The following is a 23,775-nucleotide window of genomic DNA, read 5'->3' as shown; positions in this document are numbered from 1 at the left end:
GTCAGTGTATTATATGGCAGCACAAGCACACATAGCACACATCTATCAGCCAGTGTGTCAGTGTGTTACATGGCAGCACAAGCACACATAGCACACATCTATCAGCCAGTGTGTCAGTGTGTTACATGGCAGCACAAGCACACATAGCACACATCTATCAGCCAGTGTGTCAGTGTATTATATGGTAGCACAAGCACACATAGCACACATCTATCAGCCAGTGTGTCAGTGTGTTACATGGCAGCACAAGCACACATAGCACACATCTATCAGCCAATGTGTCAGTGTGTTACATGGCAGCACAAGCACACATAGCACACATCTATCAGCCAATGTGTCAGTGTGTTACATGGCAGCACAAGCACACATAGCACACATCTATCAGCCAGTGTGTCAGTGTGTTACATGGCAGCACAAGCACACATAGCACACATCTATCAGCCAGTGTGTCAGTGTGTTACATGGCAGCACAAGCACACATAGCACACATCTATCAGCCAGTGTGTCAGTGTATTATATGGCAGCACAAGCACACATAGCACACATCTATCAGCCAGTGTGTCAGTGCATTACATGGCAGCACAAGCACACATAGCACACATCTATCAGCCAGTGTGTCAGTGCATTACATGGCAGCACAAGCACACATAGCACACATCTATCAGCCAGTGTGTCAGTGTATTACATGGCAGCACAAGCACACATATCACACATCTATCAGCCAGTGTGTCAGTGTGTTACATGGCAGCACAAGCACACACAGCACACATCTATCAGCCAGTGTGTCAGTGCGTTACATGGCAGCACAAGCACACATAGCACACATCTATCAGCCAGTGTGTCAGTGTGTTACATGGCAGCACAAGCACACATAGCACACATCTATCAGCCAGTGTGTCAGTGTGTTACATGGCAGCACAAGCACACATAGCACACATCTATCAGCCAATGTGTCAGTGTATTATATGGCAGCACAAGCACACACAGACACATCTATCAGCCAGTGTGTCAGTGTATTATATGGCAGCACAAGCACACATAGCACACATCTATCAGCCAATGTGTCAGTGTATTATATGGCAGCACAAGCACACATAGCACACATCTATCAGCCAATGTGTCAGTGTGTTACATGGCAGCACAAGCACACATAGCACACATCTATCAGCCAGTGTGTCAGTGTGTTACATGGCAGCACAAGCACACATAGCACACATCTATCAGCCAATGTGTCAGTGCATTACATGGCAGCACAAGCACACATAGCACACATCTATCAGCCAGTGTGTCAGTGTATTATATGGCAGCACAAGCACACATAGCACACATCTATCAGCCAATGTGTCAGTGTGTCACATGGCAGCACAAGCACACATAGCACACATCTATCAGCCAGTGTGTCAGTGTGTTACATGGCAGCACAAGCACACATAGCACACATCTATCAGCCAATGTGTCAGTGTATTATATGGCAGCACAAGCACACATCTATCAGCCAGTGTGTCAGTGTATTATATGGCAGCACAAGCACACATAGCACACATCTATCAGCCAGTGTGTCAGTGCGTTACATGGCAGCACAAGCACACATAGCACACATCTATCAGCCAGTGTGTCAGTGTATTACATGGCAGCACAAGCACACACAGCACACATCTATCAGCCAGTGTGTCAGTGCATTACATGGCAGCACAAGCACACATAGCACACATCTATCAGCCAATGTGTCAGTGTATTATATGGCAGCACAAGCACACATAGCACACATCTATCAGCCAGTGTGTCAGTGTATTATATGGAAGCACAAGCACACACAGCACACATCTATCAGCCAATGTGTCAGTGTATTATATGGCAGCACAAGCACACATAGCACACATCTATCAGCCAGTGTGTCAGTGTATTATATGGCAGCACAAGCACACATAGCACACATCTATCAGCCAATGTGTCAGTGCATTACATGGCAGCACAAGCACACATAGCACACATCTATCAGCCAGTGTGTCAGTGTGTTACATGGCAGCACAAGCACACATAGCACACATCTATCAGCCAGTGTGTCAGTGTGTTACATGGCAGCACAAGCACACATAGCACACATCTATCAGCCAGTGTGTCAGTGTGTTACATGGCAGCACAAGCACACATAGCACACATCTATCAGCCAGTGTGTCAGTGTATTATATGGCAGCACAAGCACACATAGCACACATCTATCAGCCAGTGTGTCAGTGTGTTACATGGCAGCACAAGCACACATAGCACACATCTATCAGCCAGTGTCAGTGTGTTACATGGCAGCACAAGCACACATAGCACACATCTATCAGCCAGTGTGTCAGTGTGTTACATGGCAGCACAAGCACACATAGCACACATCTATCAGCCAGTGTGTCAGTGCGTTACATGGCAGCACAAGCACACATAGCACACATCTATCAGCCAGTGTGTCAGTGTATTATATGGCAGCACAAGCACACATAGCACACATCTATCAGCCAGTGTGTCAGTGCGTTACATGGCAGCACAAGCACACATAGCACACATCTATCAGCCAGTGTGTCAGTGTATTACATGGCAGCACAAGCACACACAGCACACATCTATCAGCCAGTGTGTCAGTGCATTACATGGCAGCACAAGCACACATAGCACACATCTATCAGCCAATGTGTCAGTGTATTATATGGCAGCACAAGCACACATAGCACACATCTATCAGCCAGTGTGTCAGTGTATTATATGGAAGCACAAGCACACACAGCACACATCTATCAGCCAGTGTGTCAGTGTGTTACATGGCAGCACAAGCACACATAGCACACATCTATCAGCCAGTGTGTCAGTGTGTTACATGGCAGCACAAGCACACATAGCACACATCTATCAGCCAGTGTGTCAGTGTATTATATGGTAGCACAAGCACACATAGCACACATCTATCAGCCAGTGTGTCAGTGTGTTACATGGCAGCACAAGCACACATAGCACACATCTATCAGCCAGTGTGTCAGTGTGTTACATGGCAGCACAAGCACACATAGCACACATCTATCAGCCAGTGTGTCAGTGTATTATATGGCAGCACAAGCACACATAGCACACATCTATCAGCCAGTGTGTCAGTGTGTTACATGGCAGCACAAGCACACATAGCACACATCTATCAGCCAGTGTCAGTGTGTTACATGGCAGCACAAGCACACATAGCACACATCTATCAGCCAGTGTGTCAGTGTATTATATGGCAGCACAAGCACACATAGCACACATCTATCAGCCAGTGTGTCAGTGTGTTACATGGCAGCACAAGCACACATAGCACACATCTATCAGCCAGTGTCAGTGTGTTACATGGCAGCACAAGCACACATAGCACACATCTATCAGCCAGTGTGTCAGTGTATTACATGGCAGCACAAGCACACATCTATCAGCCAATGTGTCAGTGCATTACATGGCAGCACAAGCACACACAGACACATCTATCAGCCAGTGTGTCAGTGTATTATATGGCAGCACAAGCACACATAGCACACATCTATCAGCCAGTGTGTCAGTGCGTTACATGGCAGCACAAGCACACACAGCACACATCTATCAGCCAGTGTGTCAGTGTATTATATGGCAGCACAAGCACACATAGCACACATCTATCAGCCAGTGTGTCAGTGCATTATATGGCAGCACAAGCACACATAGCACACATCTATCAGCCAGTGTGTCAGTGTGTTATATGGCAGCACAAGCACACATAGCACACATCTATCAGCCAGTGTGTCAGTGTGTTACATGGCAGCACAAGCACACATCTATCAGCCAGTGTGTCAGTGTATTATATGGCAGCACAAGCACACATAGCACACATCTATCAGCCAGTGTGTCAGTGCATTATATGGCAGCACAAGCACACATAGCACACATCTATCAGCCAATGTGTCAGTGTGTTACATGGCAGCACAAGCACACATAGCACACATCTATCAGCCAGTGTGTCAGTGTGTTACATGGCAGCACAAGCACACATAGCACACATCTATCAGCCAGTGTGTCAGTGTATTATATGGCAGCACAAGCACACATAGCACACATCTATCAGCCAGTGTGTCAGTGTGTTACATGGCAGCACAAGCACACATAGCACACATCTATCAGCCAATGTGTCAGTGTATTATATGGCAGCACAAGCACACATAGCACACATCTATCAGCCAGTGTGTCAGTGTATTATATGGAAGCACAAGCACACACAGCACACATCTATCAGCCAATGTGTCAGTGTATTATATGGCAGCACAAGCACACATAGCACACATCTATCAGCCAGTGTGTCAGTGTATTATATGGCAGCACAAGCACACATAGCACACATCTATCAGCCAATGTGTCAGTGCATTACATGGCAGCACAAGCACACATAGCACACATCTATCAGCCAGTGTGTCAGTGCATTACATGGCAGCACAAGCACACATAGCACACATCTATCAGCCAGTGTGTCAGTGTGTTACATGGCAGCACAAGCACACATAGCACACATCTATCAGCCAGTGTGTCAGTGTATTATATGGAAGCACAAGCACACACAGCACACATCTATCAGCCAGTGTGTCAGTGTGTTACATGGCAGCACAAGCACACATAGCACACATCTATCAGCCAGTGTGTTACATGGCAGCACAAGCACACATAGCACACATCTATCAGCCAGTGTGTCAGTGTGTTACATGGCAGCACAAGCACACATAGCACACATCTATCAGCCAGTGTGTCAGTGTATTATATGGTAGCACAAGCACACATAGCACACATCTATCAGCCAGTGTGTCAGTGTGTTACATGGCAGCATAAGCACACATAGCACACATCTATCAGCCAGTGTGTCAGTGTGTTACATGGCAGCACAAGCACACATAGCACACATCTATCAGCCAGTGTGTCAGTGTATTATATGGCAGCACAAGCACACATAGCACACATCTATCAGCCAGTGTGTCAGTGTGTTACATGGCAGCACAAGCACACATAGCACACATCTATCAGCCAGTGTCAGTGTGTTACATGGCAGCACAAGCACACATAGCACACATCTATCAGCCAGTGTGTCAGTGTGTTACATGGCAGCACAAGCACACATAGCACACATCTATCAGCCAGTGTGTCAGTGTATTACATGGCAGCACAAGCACACATCTATCAGCCAATGTGTCAGTGCATTACATGGCAGCACAAGCACACACAGACACATCTATCAGCCAGTGTGTCAGTGTATTATATGGCAGCACAAGCACACATAGCACACATCTATCAGCCAGTGTGTCAGTGTGTTACATGGCAGCACAAGCACACATAGCACACATCTATCAGCCAGTGTGTCAGTGTATTATTTGGAAGCACAAGCACACACAGCACACATCTATCAGCCAATGTGTCAGTGTATTATATGGCAGCACAAGCACACATAGCACACATCTATCAGCCAGTGTGTCAGTGTATTATATGGCAGCACAAGCACACATAGCACACATCTATCAGCCAATGTGTCAGTGCATTACATGGCAGCACAAGCACACATAGCACACATCTATCAGCCAGTGTGTCAGTGCATTACATGGCAGCACAAGCACACATAGCACACATCTATCAGCCAGTGTGTCAGTGTGTTACATGGCAGCACAAGCACACATAGCACACATCTATCAGCCAGTGTGTCAGTGTGTTACATGGCAGCACAAGCACACATAGCACACATCTATCAGCCAGTGTGTCAGTGTGTTACATGGCAGCACAAGCACACATAGCACACATCTATCAGCCAATGTGTCAGTGTATTATATGGCAGCACAAGCACACATAGCACACATCTATCAGCCAGTGTGTCAGTGTATTATATGGCAGCACAAGCACACATAGCACACATCTATCAGCCAGTGTGTCAGTGTGTTACATGGCAGCACAAGCACACATAGCACACATCTATCAGCCAGTGTGTCAGTGTGTTACATGGCAGCACAAGCACACATAGCACACATCTATCAGCCAGTGTGTCAGTGTATTATATGGCAGCACAAGCACACATAGCACACATCTATCAGCCAGTGTGTCAGTGTGTTACATGGCAGCACAAGCACACATAGCACACATCTATCAGCCAGTGTCAGTGTGTTACATGGCAGCACAAGCACACATAGCACACATCTATCAGCCAGTGTGTCAGTGTGTTACATGGCAGCACAAGCACACATAGCACACATCTATCAGCCAGTGTGTCAGTGCGTTACATGGCAGCACAAGCACACATAGCACACATCTATCAGCCAGTGTGTCAGTGTATTACATGGCAGCACAAGCACACACAGCACACATCTATCAGCCAGTGTGTCAGTGCATTACATGGCAGCACAAGCACACATAGCACACATCTATCAGCCAATGTGTCAGTGTATTATATGGCAGCACAAGCACACATAGCACACATCTATCAGCCAGTGTGTCAGTGTATTATATGGAAGCACAAGCACACACAGCACACATCTATCAGCCAGTGTGTCAGTGTGTTACATGGCAGCACAAGCACACATAGCACACATCTATCAGCCAGTGTGTCAGTGTATTACATGGCAGCACAAGCACACATCTATCAGCCAATGTGTCAGTGCATTACATGGCAGCACAAGCACACACAGCACACATCTATCAGCCAGTGTGTCAGTGTATTATATGGCAGCACAAGCACACATAGCACACATCTATCAGCCAGTGTGTCAGTGTATTATATGGCAGCACAAGCACACATAGCACACATCTATCAGCCAGTGTGTCAGTGCGTTACATGGCAGCACAAGCACACACAGCACACATCTATCAGCCAGTGTGTCAGTGTATTATATGGCAGCACAAGCACACATAGCACACATCTATCAGCCAGTGTGTCAGTGTATTATATGGCAGCACAAGCACACATAGCACACATCTATCAGCCAGTGTGTCAGTGTATTATATGGCAGCACAAGCACACATAGCACACATCTATCAGCCAGTGTGTCAGTGTGTTACATGGCAGCACAAGCACACATAGCACACATCTATCAGCCAGTGTGTCAGTGTGTTACATGGCAGCACAAGCACACATAGCACACATCTATCAGCCAGTGTGTCAGTGTATTATATGGTAGCACAAGCACACATAGCACACATCTATCAGCCAGTGTGTCAGTGTGTTACATGGCAGCACAAGCACACATAGCACACATCTATCAGCCAATGTGTCAGTGTGTTACATGGCAGCACAAGCACACATAGCACACATCTATCAGCCAATGTGTCAGTGTGTTACATGGCAGCACAAGCACACATAGCACACATCTATCAGCCAGTGTGTCAGTGTGTTACATGGCAGCACAAGCACACATAGCACACATCTATCAGCCAGTGTGTCAGTGTGTTACATGGCAGCACAAGCACACATAGCACACATCTATCAGCCAGTGTGTCAGTGTATTATATGGCAGCACAAGCACACATAGCACACATCTATCAGCCAGTGTGTCAGTGCATTACATGGCAGCACAAGCACACATAGCACACATCTATCAGCCAGTGTGTCAGTGCATTACATGGCAGCACAAGCACACATAGCACACATCTATCAGCCAGTGTGTCAGTGTATTACATGGCAGCACAAGCACACATATCACACATCTATCAGCCAGTGTGTCAGTGTGTTACATGGCAGCACAAGCACACACAGCACACATCTATCAGCCAGTGTGTCAGTGCGTTACATGGCAGCACAAGCACACATAGCACACATCTATCAGCCAGTGTGTCAGTGTGTTACATGGCAGCACAAGCACACATAGCACACATCTATCAGCCAGTGTGTCAGTGTGTTACATGGCAGCACAAGCACACATAGCACACATCTATCAGCCAATGTGTCAGTGTATTATATGGCAGCACAAGCACACACAGACACATCTATCAGCCAGTGTGTCAGTGTATTATATGGCAGCACAAGCACACATAGCACACATCTATCAGCCAATGTGTCAGTGTATTATATGGCAGCACAAGCACACATAGCACACATCTATCAGCCAATGTGTCAGTGTGTTACATGGCAGCACAAGCACACATAGCACACATCTATCAGCCAGTGTGTCAGTGTGTTACATGGCAGCACAAGCACACATAGCACACATCTATCAGCCAATGTGTCAGTGCATTACATGGCAGCACAAGCACACATAGCACACATCTATCAGCCAGTGTGTCAGTGTATTATATGGCAGCACAAGCACACATAGCACACATCTATCAGCCAATGTGTCAGTGTGTCACATGGCAGCACAAGCACACATAGCACACATCTATCAGCCAGTGTGTCAGTGTGTTACATGGCAGCACAAGCACACATAGCACACATCTATCAGCCAGTGTGTCAGTGTGTTACATGGCAGCACAAGCACACATCTATATTAGGGGAGACTTCTCGCCACCACCTATTCAGCTTCTTACCTATATGTGTAGAGCAGGATGAGGCGCTTCTATATACCCCGAGCACAGGTGTGTGTATATACAACAGCCAGAGACACAGCCACAACTCAGCCCTGCCAGCCTGCCTACACATGAGCGCCATAGTGCGCTGACAGACAACACCCGGCATGGTGACGGCTTCACCGGGGACACGGGGGAACTTTCCACCACCTGTGAGACCTGCTCCGGGCACACAACACGTCTATACATGGCGGCGTCCACAGCTTTATAGCGGGACCCGGGCCTGCCATAATAAGCCCTTCACAAGAGTCATGTACCGTGGCCATGGCAGCAAGAAGGATGAGGAGAGACACGGGGGTGACGAGAGGAGGATGGAAAGCATGGAGTCATGTAGAGCGGCCTACCTTGTAGCGAGCAGTGTGATGTGGGGGGCTGAGCAGCGCCAGGGCTCTCACTGCGCCTGTCCGAGCACCCCCTTCCCCTCTGCCAGTATTATTATGGCCCCCTCCCTCATTTATTCCCCAGATTTCTTCAGGCATCTCATAGCGCTGAGCAGCAGCTGTCTGTCTATGGGAGCGGGGGAGGATGGAGGAGCTCACCTTAGTCATGTCTCAGCCATGGCAGGCACTAGGTACTTGTCACCTCAGCCATGGCAGGCACTAGGTACTTGTCACCTCAGCCATGTCAGGTACTAGGTAGTTGTCACCTCAGGCATGTCAGGTACTAGGTAGTTGTCACCTCAGCCATGTCAGGCACTAGGTAGTTGTCACCTCAACCATGTCAGGCACTAGGTAGTTGTCACCTCAGCCATGGCAGGCACTAGGTACTTGTCACCTCAGCCATGTCAGGTACTAGGTACTTGTCACCTCAGCCATGGCAGGTACTAGGTAGTTGTCACCTCAGCCATGTCAGGTACTAGGTACTTGTCACCTCAGCCATGTCAGGTACTAGGTAGTTGTCACCTCAGCCATGTCAGGCACTAGGTAGTTGTCACCTCAGCCATGTCAGGCACTAGGTAGTTGTCACCTCAGCCATGTCAGGCACTAGGTAGTTGTCACCTCAGCCATGGCAGGCACTAGGTAGTTGTCACCTCAGCCATGTCAGGTACTAGGTAGTTGTCACCTCAGCCATGTCAGGTACTAGGTAGTTGTCACCTCAGTCATGTCAGGCACTAGGTAGTTGTCACCTCAGCCATGTCAGGCACTAGGTAGTTGTCACCTCAGCCATGTCAGGCACTAGGTAGTTGTCACCTCAGCCATGTCAGGCACTAGGTAGTTGTCACCTCAGCCATGTCAGGTACTAGGTAGTTGTCACCTCAGCCATGTCAGGCACTAGGTAGTTGTCACCTCAGCCATGTCAGGCACTAGGTAGTTGTCACCTCAGCCATGTCAGGTACTAGGTACTTGTCACCTCAGTCATGGCAGGTACTAGGTTCTTGTCACCTAATTCATGTCTCAGCCATGGCAGGTACTAGGTACATCATCTGTCTGGCGCCTCCATTAAAGTGAATGGACGTGAAGACTCAGTTTACCAAATGTCATGCCTGCAGCTGGGGAAGACGCGCCCCATTCTCTGGATCTAACAGTTGGAACTCCACCCATCAATTATTTATAGAGGACACAAATTATTGTGGCATAACCATGTTACAGGAAGCCTGTCATCAGAGTCCAACATCTTAACCCAGCTCCACAGATACATAGGTTAGGGGGTCTCCTGAATTAGTCCGGGTTTACCCCTTGTGAATTGGTGCAGCATTCTTGAAACTATTTTATTTCCACAGAAAACCCTTTAACAGAGGGGTTGGTTGTTTGTGGGATGACTTGTGGAGAGTCTATTGGTACCCAGGGTGAGATTTCAGGAAGCAGGTGAATGTGGGCTGTGGAGATGGTGCAGTATAGCGAAGCTAGGTCCACAGTTATGGAAATACTGCACCAAAATCTGCTTTGTGGTTTCCATTTCTCCTTCTCACTTCTATTGGGGATACAGAAATAGCGTAGAGCAGTGCCGCTCACCTTTTGGTCGGGACTTGTGGCCAGTTATTTCCATATGGATCATGATTTGCAGAGATGGAAAAATCCTTTTAATTTTATAGTACAGGTCATCATGGATGGAGAAATAACCATTTTTATGCATGTTTTTTTCACAATAAATTTTTGCACATTAGGTCTGGGGGAGTTTAACAGCTAAGACCCTCACAGATTTGCTATTCAGAGACAGCACAGAGCCCAGTAATATTTATGTCTGACTGAAAAAAAGGAACTAGAAGGGCTCGTTCACACAGGGCTGCGTATTTTGGTCCTGATTTTGACATGGGAAGCCGCGTCAGAATAGGACCAAAATGCGCCTGCCGCGACTTCCTTCCCGCTTTGGAGTGGGGTCAAATGAATGGGCCCAGTACAGAGGGTGCGGACGCCGCGGCTGACTCAGCCACTGAATTCGCCTGAAGAAAGGGCAGCTCGCTTCTTTTTTCCGCTACCGGGGACAAACCGCTAACGGAAAAAAGAACGCTAGCAGTCTGCATAGACCTCTATTGTGAGGAGGATTCAGCGCCAAAATCTGCTCCCTCTTGCCCCATGTGAACGAGCCCGAAAGGTACAAGAGTACAAGTAACAACAACTAAAGACTACAAAGACCCAGCATAAATCTATTGTGGAGATAGAGTGATGGAGTTGGTCATAGGATAAAGGAGTATATAGTACCTCTAGGACCGGGCAGACCGGAGTAAGCCCAAAAAATGATAAAAATCCACCAAGTGACACGGGGATGTGGTTAAGACTAATAATCTAAACGCGTCAAGTGAGGTCAATCCTAAAACCTAAAGTTGGAACGTGACCAGGCCTGAACATGACAAGAAACAGTCCTGAGAACATATAACGAGTATCTAAAGTATACACTCCCCCAGGAGTAAGGTAAGGAGGAATGATGGGAAAAGCACGGAAGAGAAATAAAAGGGGCAGGAACAGGGAAAAAGAAAAGGGATAAGGTCTAGAGATGAGCGAACACCCAAATGTTCGAAATCCGATTCGAACAGCCGCTCACTGTTCGAACAGATTTCGAACCCCATTATAGTCTATGGGGAACATATACTCGTTAAGGGGGAAACCCAAATCCGTCTCAGGAGGGTCACCAAGTCCACTATGACACCGCAGGAAATGATGCCAATGATGCCTGGAATGACACTGGGACAGCAGGGGAAGCATGTCTGGGGGCATAAAAGTCACTTTATTACATGGAAATCCCTGTCAGCTTGCGATTTTCGCAAGCTAACTTTTTCCCATAGGAATGCATTGGCCAGCGTTAATTGGCCAGTCTCCAGAATTCGGCCAATCAGCGCTGGCTCTGCCGGAGGAGGCGGAGTCTAAGATCGCTGTACACCAGTCTCCATCCAGGTCCGACCTTAGACTCCGCCTCCTCCGGCAGAGCCAGCGCTGATTGGTCGAATTCTGGAGACTGGCCAATTAACGCTGGCCAATGCATTCCTATGGGAAAAAATTAGCTTGCGAAAATCGCAAGCTGACAGGGATTTCCATGTAATAAAGTGACTTTTATGCCCCCAGACATGCTTCCCCCTACACGTAGTTGAGAGTTCATCGCATTGCCAAGTCTGCTGAGTCTCTGCACAGCAGAGGTGAGTGTGTGCCGAGCTCAGCTCTGCTGCATCACCGCATACCCATAGGAATGCATTGGCCAGCGCTGATTGGCCTATTGGTATGCGGTGATGCAGCAGAGCTGAGCTCGGCACACACTCACCTCTGCTGTGCAGAGACTCAGCAGTGTTGAGCCAGTTCTGCTCAACTACACCGTGTGCCGGTCAGCTCTGCTGTGTGAGCTCGGCACACACTCAGCTCTGCATCACCGCTGGCATTGGCCAGTATACAGAATCAGTATACAGAATCAGCAGAGCTGAGTGTGTGCCGAGCTCGCACAGCAGAGCTGACCAGCACACGGTGTAGTTGAGCAGAACTGACTCAATACTGCCGAGTCTCTGCACAGCAGAGGTGAGTGTGTGCCGAGCTCAGCTCTGCTGCATCACCGCATACCCATAGGAATGCATTGGCCAGTCTACAGAATTCGGCCAATCAGCGCTGGCCAATGCATTCCTATGGGTATGCGGTGATGCAGCAGAGCTGAGCTCGGCACACACTCACCTCTGCTGCATCACCGCATAGGAATGCATTGGCCAGACTTCGGCCAATCAGCGCTGGCTCTGCCGGAGGAGGCGGAGTCTAAGGTCGGACCAGAATGGAGGCTGGTGTGGAGCGATCTTAGACTCCGCCTCCTCCGGCAGAGCCAGCGCTGATTGGCCAAATTCTGGAGACTGGCCAATCAACGCTGGCCAATGCATTCCTATGGGAAAAAGTTTATCTCACAAAAAAACACAATTACACCCCCGATAAAGCCCCAAAAAGTTATTTTTAATAACATCCCCCCCTAAATAAAGGTTATCCCTAGCTATCCCTGCCTGTACATCTATCCCTGTCTCATAGTCACAAAGTTCACATTCTCATATGACCCGGATTTGAAATCCACTATTCGTCTAAAATGGAGGTCACCTGATTTCGGCAGCCAATGACTTTTTCCGATTTTTTTCAATGCCCCCGTTGTCGTAGTTCCTGTCCCACCTCCCCTGCGCTGTTATTGGTGCAAAAAAAGTGCCAGGGAAGGTGGGGGGGGGAATCAAATTTTTTTTTTTTTTTTTTTTTTTTTTTTAGAGTTTTCCACGTGGTGTTCGATTCTAATCGAACAGAGCGAACAGCGTGATGTCCGATCGAACATATGTTCGATAGAACGCTGTTCGCTCATCTCTAATAAGGTCCTTTTATCTTCTGCAAAAATAAAACCTAAACGTTGCACACCACAAAGGAGAACAGGACCCGAGCTCCACTGATAGCCTAGCACACGTAATAGTAACAGGACCTAATACAGTAACCCCCCCCCCCTCCCTCCCCATTTCAAGTCTATTTTTTCAGTGACTGATTTTCTTCCCATTATATTCTATGGAAGCTGCCTTTCTATAAGCAGATCATCCGCACTTTTTTGAGATTTTTCAGTGGGAACCCCACTGAGAAGACCACACATTGGGCTTACAAACAATGTGAGACCAATATGGACACGGCTTTGTGCTGACCACATCACTGGACTGATCAAATGAACAAAAGAGCCCTTGTCATAGTCAATGGAATATGCCACTGAGGTGCCAAGCATTCATGCCAACAGTCCCAAGTGTGCCAGGACAATCTTAGGAAATGGATCACAAAAACGATGGGTTTTATGTGTAACTTAGACCAAAATGAGCATTTTTGGGGCATTCCCAGGTGGGCTTTCGTGTTCAGATTTTGGCCTATTAAGTGTCAGCAAGTATGGTCAAGAATAGGGGAAAATGGAAAGGGGAGTGAACGTGGGCTCTAGGAATGAGAGGAGCACCATACTAGGAACCAGGAATAAAAGGAGTAGCCATGCTGAGGACCAAGATTTAACCTTTTACCGACATCTGCCATAATAGTATGGCAGTTGCTGGGTTTTTAAAGATGATGGCCGTTCTTCATATTGCACAATGGAGACTCAGAGCTAATGCCCGCAGAGGGCACTTTAATCACGGACATTGCTTTGTATGAACCCTCCCCCCCAAAGTGCCCATGAGCCCCCCTTCACAAGTGCCCACCGATCCCAGTACATTTTTTGTTGTAGGATGACTCCTGCATGGCGAGATCGTGGGAGCCTAATGATGTACTAGGTATGGCAGATGACAGGTGCTTAAAGATGGTGACAGCTCAGGAGTCGGGCAGCCTGTTTTATACAGCAGACACCTGGCACTAATGTCCACACCGGACGCGGGCATTAATCCCTCAGGCTCCCAGGCCTGTCTTTCATTTCAAAACTGCCGGATTTTTCCAATGCATTAGCATTGTAATGCATCGCATTAGTGATCAGACCCCTAGGGCAGTGATAGAGACGAAGCGCCCAAACTGCAACCCAAAACCCAATAATTTATCACAAAGTGCCAACACGGCAATTTAACCTTAATATTCTGCGGATCCACAATTGCAGAATACAGTCGTGTGAATGGGGATTTACAGAGCTTTCAATAATACAAAACAACTTTGTACAAAAAAAGTGAAGGTCTCTGCATTTAGTGCTTTTGAAGAATTAACGTTCACTATTTACATCGCACAGGATCTCTTTTATAGTGATTGTGCAATGTTATTACAACCTGTACTAATATCACATCTGCTATAAAACAGATACTGTGTTATATAAATAATGAGGGTTCCCCCACATAGTACAATCTTCTCCACAGTAATTCCCACACGGTACAATTTGCTCCAAAGTGATCCCCTCACACGGTAAAATTTGCTCCACAGTGATCCCTCACACGGTACAATTTGCTCCACAGTGATCCCACAGACAGTACAATTTGCTCCACAGAGATTCTCCCCATGATACAATTTGCTCCAAAGTGATCACCCACACGGTACAATTTGCTCCAAAGTGATCACCCACACAGTACAATTTGCTCCACAGAGATCCTCCCCACAGTACAATTTGCTTCAAAGTGATCACCCACACGGTACAATCTGCTCCACAGTAATTCCCCACACGGTACAATCTGCTCCACAGTAATTCCCCACACAGTACAATCTGCTGCAAATTGGCCCCCACACAGTACAATCTGTTTCACAGATGGGTGCCCCCAGAGAGGGCTCTGAGTCCCAACTCTGGCACACGTGTCACAGGTTCACCACCACGGCCCTAGGGAGTCTAATAAATACAAAAAGAAAAAAAAAAGTATTACAATATTAAAAGTTCAAATCACCCCCTTTCCCTAGAACACATATAAATGCCCCCTCCCCTCCTGATAATACTCGTCTATGGACGAGCACTGTGAGCAGAGGAAGGGGGTGTTCCTCCCCAATCACACTGTACAGTCATGGCCAAAAGTTTTGAGAATGATACAAATATTAATTTTTACAAAGTCTACTGACTCAGTTTTTCTAATGGCAATTTGCATATACACCAGAATGTTATAAAGAGGGATCAGCTTAACAGCAATTACTTGCAAAGTCAATATTTGCCTAGAAAATTAACTTTATCCCCCAAAACACATTTCAACATCATTGCAGCCCTGCCTTAAAAGGACCAGCTAACCTCATTTCAGTGATTGCTCCATTAACACAGGTGTGGGTATTGATGACGACAGGGCTGGAGATCAATCTGTCATGATTAAGTAAGAATGACACCACTGGACACTTTAAAAGGAGGCTGGTGCTTGGCATCATTGTTTCTCTTCTGTTAACCATGGTTATCTCTAAAGAAACACGTGCAGTCATCATTGCACTGCACAAAAATGGCCTAACAGGGAAGAGTATCGCAGCTAGAAAGATTGCACCTCAGTCAACAATCTATCGCATCATCAAGAACTTCAAGGAGAGAGGTTCCATTGTTGGCAAAAAGGCTCCAGTGCATCCAAGAAAGACCAGCAAGCGCCAGGACCATCTCTTAAAAGTGTTTCAGCTGCAGGATCGGGCTACCAGCAGTGCAGAGCTTGCTCAGGAATGGCAGCAGGCAAGTGTGAGTGCATCTGCACGCACTGTGAGGTGGAGACTCTTGGAGCAAGGCCTGGTCTCAAGGAGGGCAGCAAAGAAGCCACTTCTCTCCAGAAAAAACATCAGGGACAGACTGATATTCTGCAAAAGGTACAGGGAGTGGACTGCTGAGGACTGGGGTAAAGTCATTTTCTCTGGGGTTGCTTCTCAGCCAAGGGAATCGGCTCTCTCACAGTCTTGCCTAAAAACACAGCCATGAATAAAGAATGGTACCGGAATGTCCTCCAAGATCAACTTCTCCCAACCGTTCAAGAGCAGTTTGGCGATCAACAATGCCTTTTCCAGCATGATGGAGCACCTTGCCATAGAGTAAAAGGTGATAACTAAATGGCTCAGGGAACAAAACATAGAGATTTTGGGTCAATGGCCTGGAAACTCCCCAGATCTTAATCCCATTGAGAACTTGTGGTCAATCATCAAGAGACGGGTGGACAAACAAAAACCTACAAATTCTGACAAAATGCAAGCATTGATTGTGCAAGAATGGACTGCTATCAGTCAGGATTTGGTCCAGAAGTTGATTGAGAGCATGCCAGGGAGAATTGCAGAGGTCCTGAAGAAGAAGGGTCAACACTGCAAATAATGACTTGCTGCATTAACTCATTCTAACTGTCAATATAAGCTTTTGTTACATATACATTAGGTATCCCTATATCTGAAAACGCCCGCTCTACAAAACAGTATAAAATATTTTTCCCGTACGGTAAGCGCCGTAGGAGGAGGGGGGGAAAAAAAAAAAAAAAAAAAAATCGGCCAAATCGCCGTTTTCCCGTTTTTGTTTCCTATGGGTGTATACAGCACAGGCTGCTGGTGATGACTCTGCTTCCTGTTCGCACACATAGGAGATAATAGCAGAGACGAGTGCTGCTGGGAACTTCCTGTGCTGGCTAGAAGCTGATTAGCATATGAATAAAAACGGACTTATTCAAAAAAACACTGAGGAGATTTACATACAAAAGGTAGGTGTGGAATAGCCTTTCTAAAGGCTATGCAAAGATGTGATTAGTTAAAAATGACTTTTCCCAATGATAGAGCCCCTTTAAGTTATTGCTGTATAGATGACAATAGCCCTGGAAACTTTGCTTTAACTAAATTCCTAATGTTAGCTTAATGCCAGAGTATGATATGGCATAGGGATATCATTGGTATGGAGAGGTGGCTTTGATATGTTGGAGAACCATTCTCCATATATTTATCCCAATAGCTGAGACTTAGCCTCATTCACTTTATAATATGACACATCCCCAAACTCAGATAAGGTGTGCACCATAGAAGCAAGAGTAGCACTCATGTATGTAAAAAGATCACATCGTCCAAGAATAAACTAATTCTGTGATTACTAGTTCACAGTCATATGCCCAAAATAATTCTCTATGCATCCTGATGACCTCTGCCAAGGGCTCCATTGCTAATAAAAAAAAATTAAAGGGATAAAGGGCACTCTATAGACCACCATTGTGAGGGGGCGGATTATGACGTGGATTCCGTGCCTTAATCCTCCCCCTCTGTGCTCGTGTGAACTAGCCCTTCTAATGGTTGCAGAAAGCATCTCCGAGGAAAACCTGCCTAGAGATATAGTGTGATTAACCCCTTCCTGCCGATGGTATTTTTTGATTTTCGTTTTTGACTCCCCTCCTTCTAAACCCCATAACTTTTTTATTTCTCCGCTCCCAGAGTCATATGAGGTCTTAATTTTTGCGGGACAAATTTTTCTTCATGATGCCACCATTAATTATTCTATATAATGTACTGGGAAGCAGGAAAAAAATTCAGAATAGGGTGGATTTGAAGAAAAAATGCATTTCAGCGACTTTTTTACAGGCTTTGGTTTTACGGCGTTCACTGTGCAGCCAAAATGACATGTTGTTAAATATTATATATTTACAATATTCTCTAGCAGACATGGGGTTAACACTCTACTGACATCATAGTCTTATATTCTTGGAACATGGGTGCGGTTAGAGTACACTATTTTAGAAATCTCCTTACATAGCTACAAGATGGAAGGTAACACCCACTCTCATGAATATAAATGAGTAAGAAATACACATGTCTGGGTCTGTCTTTGGGAAGACCAGGGGAAGACCAGGAGGTCTGTCTTTGGGAACACCAGGGTGGGTGGTCCAGGCAGATGGACATCCATGAACGTCGTAACCAGCCCAAGTCCACCAACCAGATGACAAGCATGAACAAGCTGTAACTACAAGATATCCAGATGATTTAACTTCTCTGAAGATGTAAGCTATTGACAATTGACTGATATTTGTGTTATTTGGACATTTTCCCTGTTCCTGTGTTTTCCTTCAAGATATTAATAAACCTCTACACTGATTTATAACAAGCTGACTTCTTCCTATCGTGGACAAGGCCAGGTCCGGATATTTAACAGTGGACACAAGTCTCACCGGCAAATACAAGATATTTAACAGTGGCGAGCCAAGCACGGTCGTTTTTTTCCTATTTTTCTCGTTCCGTTCACTTGCAATTAAGGGGGAAGAGAGGTGTATTTTGCAAGTTGTATGAATTGCAAGATTCAGGAAGACTTCGAAAAGAAACCTATATTGGTGAGATACAGATGACTGTTGTACGTGTTATATGATACGGAAGCCTGTGTGAGGAAAGCCTGTGAGGAAATACAGAAGGACCACAAGTGCCAGACGTACTGAGACGTTCTGATGACAGGGACCAACTGTTCCAAGGACAAGCTAAAAGTGAAGCTTTCTACAGTGGTGAGTAAAGATTTTACTTTTAAAGTATGGAAAAATTAGAGTCATTGTCTAAAAAGTGTAACGTTGATTTTAAAATTGTGCCTAGTGACAGTATAGAGAGTATATGGCAAGATTTGTATACACAATGTGAACAGGCAAATTCTAAGATTGAAAATAGAATTTGTTCTACAAAAGAGAAGCAGGTATTTAGGAATATAGCTTCTTTGGTAAAGATTTTTAATGACATGGTAACAGAAAAGAAATTAAGTAATAGTATGCATAAATCTGTTCAGACAGATGAGAAATCTCAATATGTTGATAAAGAGCACCATGTGGCAGTAATGGCCATAGATGGTGAGGAACAAATGATACAAGAAACTAAATTGAAATTAAAATCTCAGGAATATTTGATGAATCTGAGTAAAGCCATTCCCACATATGATGTAAAGATCCATGTGTGTAGAAACTCAGAAATTTTTGAAAGCCATGCAGAGAAATTTGATCTAAATATTGAACAGAGAAATAAACTGTTTAAATTATGGCTTCCTATTGATTTTACAGAACGTTTGTCTGCAAAAATGTCTTATGATAATGAGTCAAATGAATGGTTAAAAGACAGTGATGTGGAGAGATTAAGGAAACTAATCTGGTGCACTAGAGGTGACAGCGTGCCAACATCTGACATACTGAGTGAGATAAAGATTGGCAGAAAAGAATGTACATATGCATTCATGTCTAAATTTGAAAGGACATACAAAACTGTCATTCAAAAGGTGAACTCTTCATCTATGGTGAAAAGTTTTGTTAAAAAGTTCAAATTCTTGGATGCAGTCACCCTTGCCAGTGCGTCAGATAAGAAGACTTTATTTGAAGCTGCTAGTTTATTGGACGTGGCCAGAACACATGAGAGACAAATGGCAAATGCAAACCGAGTATGTCCAAAGCAAAAAGCAAAGCCTATTAAAAGGCATCTGTTAAATCCGGTTATAGTGTCCCCTATTTGTAGGAGGAAAGGTATTGGCCAAAGTGACAAAATCTATGAGAAATGTAGGAAATTACATGTTGCATATAAACCATATGCCATGCAGGAAAATCCACAAATTGAAATTCCAGTATTAACTGAAATTAAAGAATTGCAGCCAACCAAATCTATTGATAGTCAAAAGATTGTATCTGGGAATGTACCAGTTGTCTCCAAAATGTCAGATCTTTTCAGTAACCCAATGGCATCTGACCTGTCTAATATTTTTAGGAAAAGGGCAAGCTTGGCATTCTCTAATGACCTGGTGGAGTTATTGTGGGATGTGATTGACAGGAAGGTCAGGGGTCGAGTTTAAAAGTATCTCTGATGTAATGACTGTCTATTGAGATTTACTTACGTACTATTTGGCTATGTAAAGAGAAATCCCTTTTATATGAGGAGAAGTCCAATGATCAGGTATAATCCACATTATTATGTGATGATGTTCATAAATAATCCTAATTATGCTATTGTGAATAATACTATGGATCATATCATTATATATATATTTACACACAGGAGGAGAGCCTGATGTGTGGTGAAGACTTTTTGTCATAGCCCACTCTCTGGAAGCAGGGAGAGGAGGAACATGTTATGTACAATATATGAATATATGACATGTATATGAATATATGTACAATATATGAATATGATCAAATAGTATTAGGAATCCATAAAGTTATTAAACTGTCCATTGGTTAAAATCATTATTGTATTAATTAGTTTTTTTGCTAACGTTTATCTATTTTTTTCTCTTCAGATATAGATATATGGAAAAATGGATCAGTTCAATCAGTGATGTCCATTCATTCATCATTCATTCCTTCTAGCCAAAAGAATGCATGGAGTGTCTAACTATTAATGAGTAAACAAATTAACATGATGTGACTGATAATGCATGATAAAGTGATATAAGTCCTAACTTACCTTAAGCATGTTTGTCAATAGTTTCATGTAAAGTCCATGTTTTTAGGATTTTCAAGTTATAATCCATTTTGTTTAAAGGCATGCAACTAGGCATGGAGTTCTTACAGTGAATCAATGTCCGTTCATGTGGTCAGTTGATTGACAGCAACACACTGTGACCTGTGACCCTGATGGGCTGGTCAGTATAAGTGTTATGTGTGTTATGTGTCCACTGGTGTATACAACAGATCTGTGACATCACAAATAGGCCTAAGAAAATCAGGATGCATCCAACAAGGAAAAAAGGAAAATATATCCAACAAAGAGACGTCTATTTTCTTTCTATTTTCTATTTCTTTCTATTTTCTATTTCTATTTTCTTTTTCTATTTCTTTCTATTTTTTATCTTATATGATCCTCTATATTAAACTGGGAAATTAGCAAATATATTTGAAATCCATTTAAAGGAACCTCATATGTTTATACCTACAGGAAAACCAAGTGTTTAAGTCACATGAGCTGAGGAAAGGTGACAGATGCACTAGGGTGAAGGTTATTTTAGTTTGTGAATATTTTGTAGCAAAAGAAGAAGCTTTTGACTAAGATATTGATAGCTCTTCAATATATTTGTTCAAACCTGACAAACAATAAAGGTTTATTGGGGGTAATTGGATCATGGGATAATAAATATATTAGTTATGGTGGAAAATCTAGTTAGCTATAGCCAGTATTGATTTATTGTATTATTATTGATTATGTATTCTTACATGTACACACACACTTGCATACACTTACACACATCAACATCCACAAACATTGGGAAAACAAACATTGGGAAAACAAACATTGGGAAAACATAAGTGTCTTATATGCAAATGAGATAAGCTAATCATCTTCATGAAAGGAGAAGTATAATATCATCAAAGGATATGGGATATCAAGAGAGATAGTCTCTGGTTTATTCTTCAAACTTCTGATTATAGGATGTGACATATTTTGAAATGTTTATGTTTTGTATACTTATTTCATATGTATGGTGTTCACATACAGCCAGTACACAAGAATATATACAGTTAAGTTTAAGACAGAGACAAGAGTGTGTTGGCACAAGTGTTGTCTCTATTCTTGGTATTGGAGGTATCTGAAAGGTTAAAAAAGGACACAGGAGTCTGTGAAGAGACGAGGTGTTAAGAGGAAACTTTAGTCACATAAGTTTTTATGAATAAAGGGTTAATATTGTGTCTCAGATAAAGAACACAATGATATTTAATAAAGTAATGTTCAAAATAAAATTATTTCTTATTAAAAAAGGTAAATAAAGTGACTAAACTTTAGGAAAATGTATGATTAAGTATGATAACACATTCATATAGGAACATATGTTTAGTATAATTGGTGAAAAGTTCTAACTAAAGAATAAATATAGTGATTGTCTATAGAATGGTAATTAATAATCACATTATATGTCAAAGTCATGTTGCAATTTGTCATCACAAGTAAAGTACACATATATATTCATGCATATAGATATAAAGATATATGTTGATATATGATGTTTACATAGATAATTGTATCCAAAGTACTATTATCTGATTATCTGATAGTTTGATAAATGTATTGAATATCAATATTTTACAAGTCAAATATAAATATTGATACAATATAAAGAGAAGTATGATATATAAATGAATGGTATGGTACACTGTGATATTATAGTTTAGTAAATTGCCTAATTTGGCTTGGTTATTAGGGAAGGAAAACTTATCTTCAATCAAGTCCAAGATTATGATAAAGTTTGATATCAAATGTTAATAAAAAGACTTTAACAGTTACAAGAAGAAGATGTGCGGGAAAAGACAAAATCTGAAGGTATGATGCTATATGCTTAAGCTTATGCCAAGGACTGTGTTTGAAAATTATTACTGGAGTTTGGAACCTTTGATCAGCTGATGATTGGACAGATATAAAGACGTCCTCATCAATGTTTGGTGGAATCCTTTCTATTTCAAGACTTCAAGTTGTTTGGTGAGCAAAAGGGTTGTGAATGATAAAACCCGAACACAGATATTGTGTATCCATGAGACTGAGATTCCAGGACTGAACCTTACTGACAAGCAGCAGGGATGATGTCAGAATTCACACTTGCCTTGCTTTTGCAGTATTGCTCCAGAAGTGTCACATTGTTGTTCTACAGTGACAGGTGGTCAAGGGAATTACAGAAGGAAAAACTCCACTAGTCTATGTTTTGGTAAAGTGAAACATAACATATGGACTTTGTTGATAATATGAACTTTAATGGACAATGTTATAATATCTGCACAACACGGAGGAAATCTAAAGGACTTTAAGTCAAGAACTACATTTGTGGTAATAAGCCTTCTATTATGATGGAAGAAGAGATGACCAGAAGACCAGACGATGAAAGAAGAGCCTTCATCAGGTGTAGGTTAGATAGTGGATCAAATTGTTTTCATCTTTGATCACAGTTTACCATAACATACCATAATATTTATTAATGACAAAATTTATTGCAAATTGATGAAATTATTGTTATATGGACAATTAATGAAAATTAAGTTCCAGTATTCAGCAAAGAAGAAAGAAGATATAATCTAATTGTATGAATATTGTTGTATGGTATATCTTGAGAGTTCAAACAGATATTTCACTCTCAAAAGGGGGAAATGTTAAATATTATATATTTACAATATTCTCTAGCAGACATGGGGTTAACACTCTACTGACATCATAGTCTTATATTCTTGGAACATGGGTGCGGTTAGAGTACACTATTTTAGAAATCTCCTTACATAGCTACAAGATGGAAGGTAACACCCACTCTCATGAATATAAATGAGTAAGAAATACACATGTCTGGGTCTGTCTTTGGGAAGACCAGGGGAAGACCAGGAGGTCTGTCTTTGGGAACACCAGGGTGGGTGGTCCAGGCAGATGGACATCCATGAACGTCGTAACCAGCCCAAGTCCACCAACCAGATGACAAGCATGAACAAGCTGTAACTACAAGATATCC

At 43.6% G+C, this 23,775-nt stretch overlaps 1 protein-coding gene across 1 annotated transcript in view; it reads right to left on the bottom strand.

Annotated features, from left to right (window-relative positions):
* Positions 1-9,002, bottom strand: part of DRP2 (dystrophin related protein 2) — an 81,759-nt gene extending 72,757 nt beyond the window's left edge. Inside the window, exon 1 of the mRNA XM_075259366.1 lies at positions 8,907-9,002. The gene's annotated coding sequence lies outside the window, so the exon portion shown is untranslated. The remainder of the gene's footprint in view (positions 1-8,906) is intronic.
* Positions 9,003-23,775: the final 14,773 nt, after the last annotated feature.

Source organism: Leptodactylus fuscus, chromosome 11 (assembly GCF_031893055.1).
Source record: "Leptodactylus fuscus isolate aLepFus1 chromosome 11, aLepFus1.hap2, whole genome shotgun sequence".
Taxonomy (NCBI): Eukaryota; Metazoa; Chordata; class Amphibia; order Anura; family Leptodactylidae; genus Leptodactylus; species Leptodactylus fuscus.
Note: the sequence above shows the minus strand (reverse complement) of the source record. Positions and strands in the feature narration are given on the sequence as shown.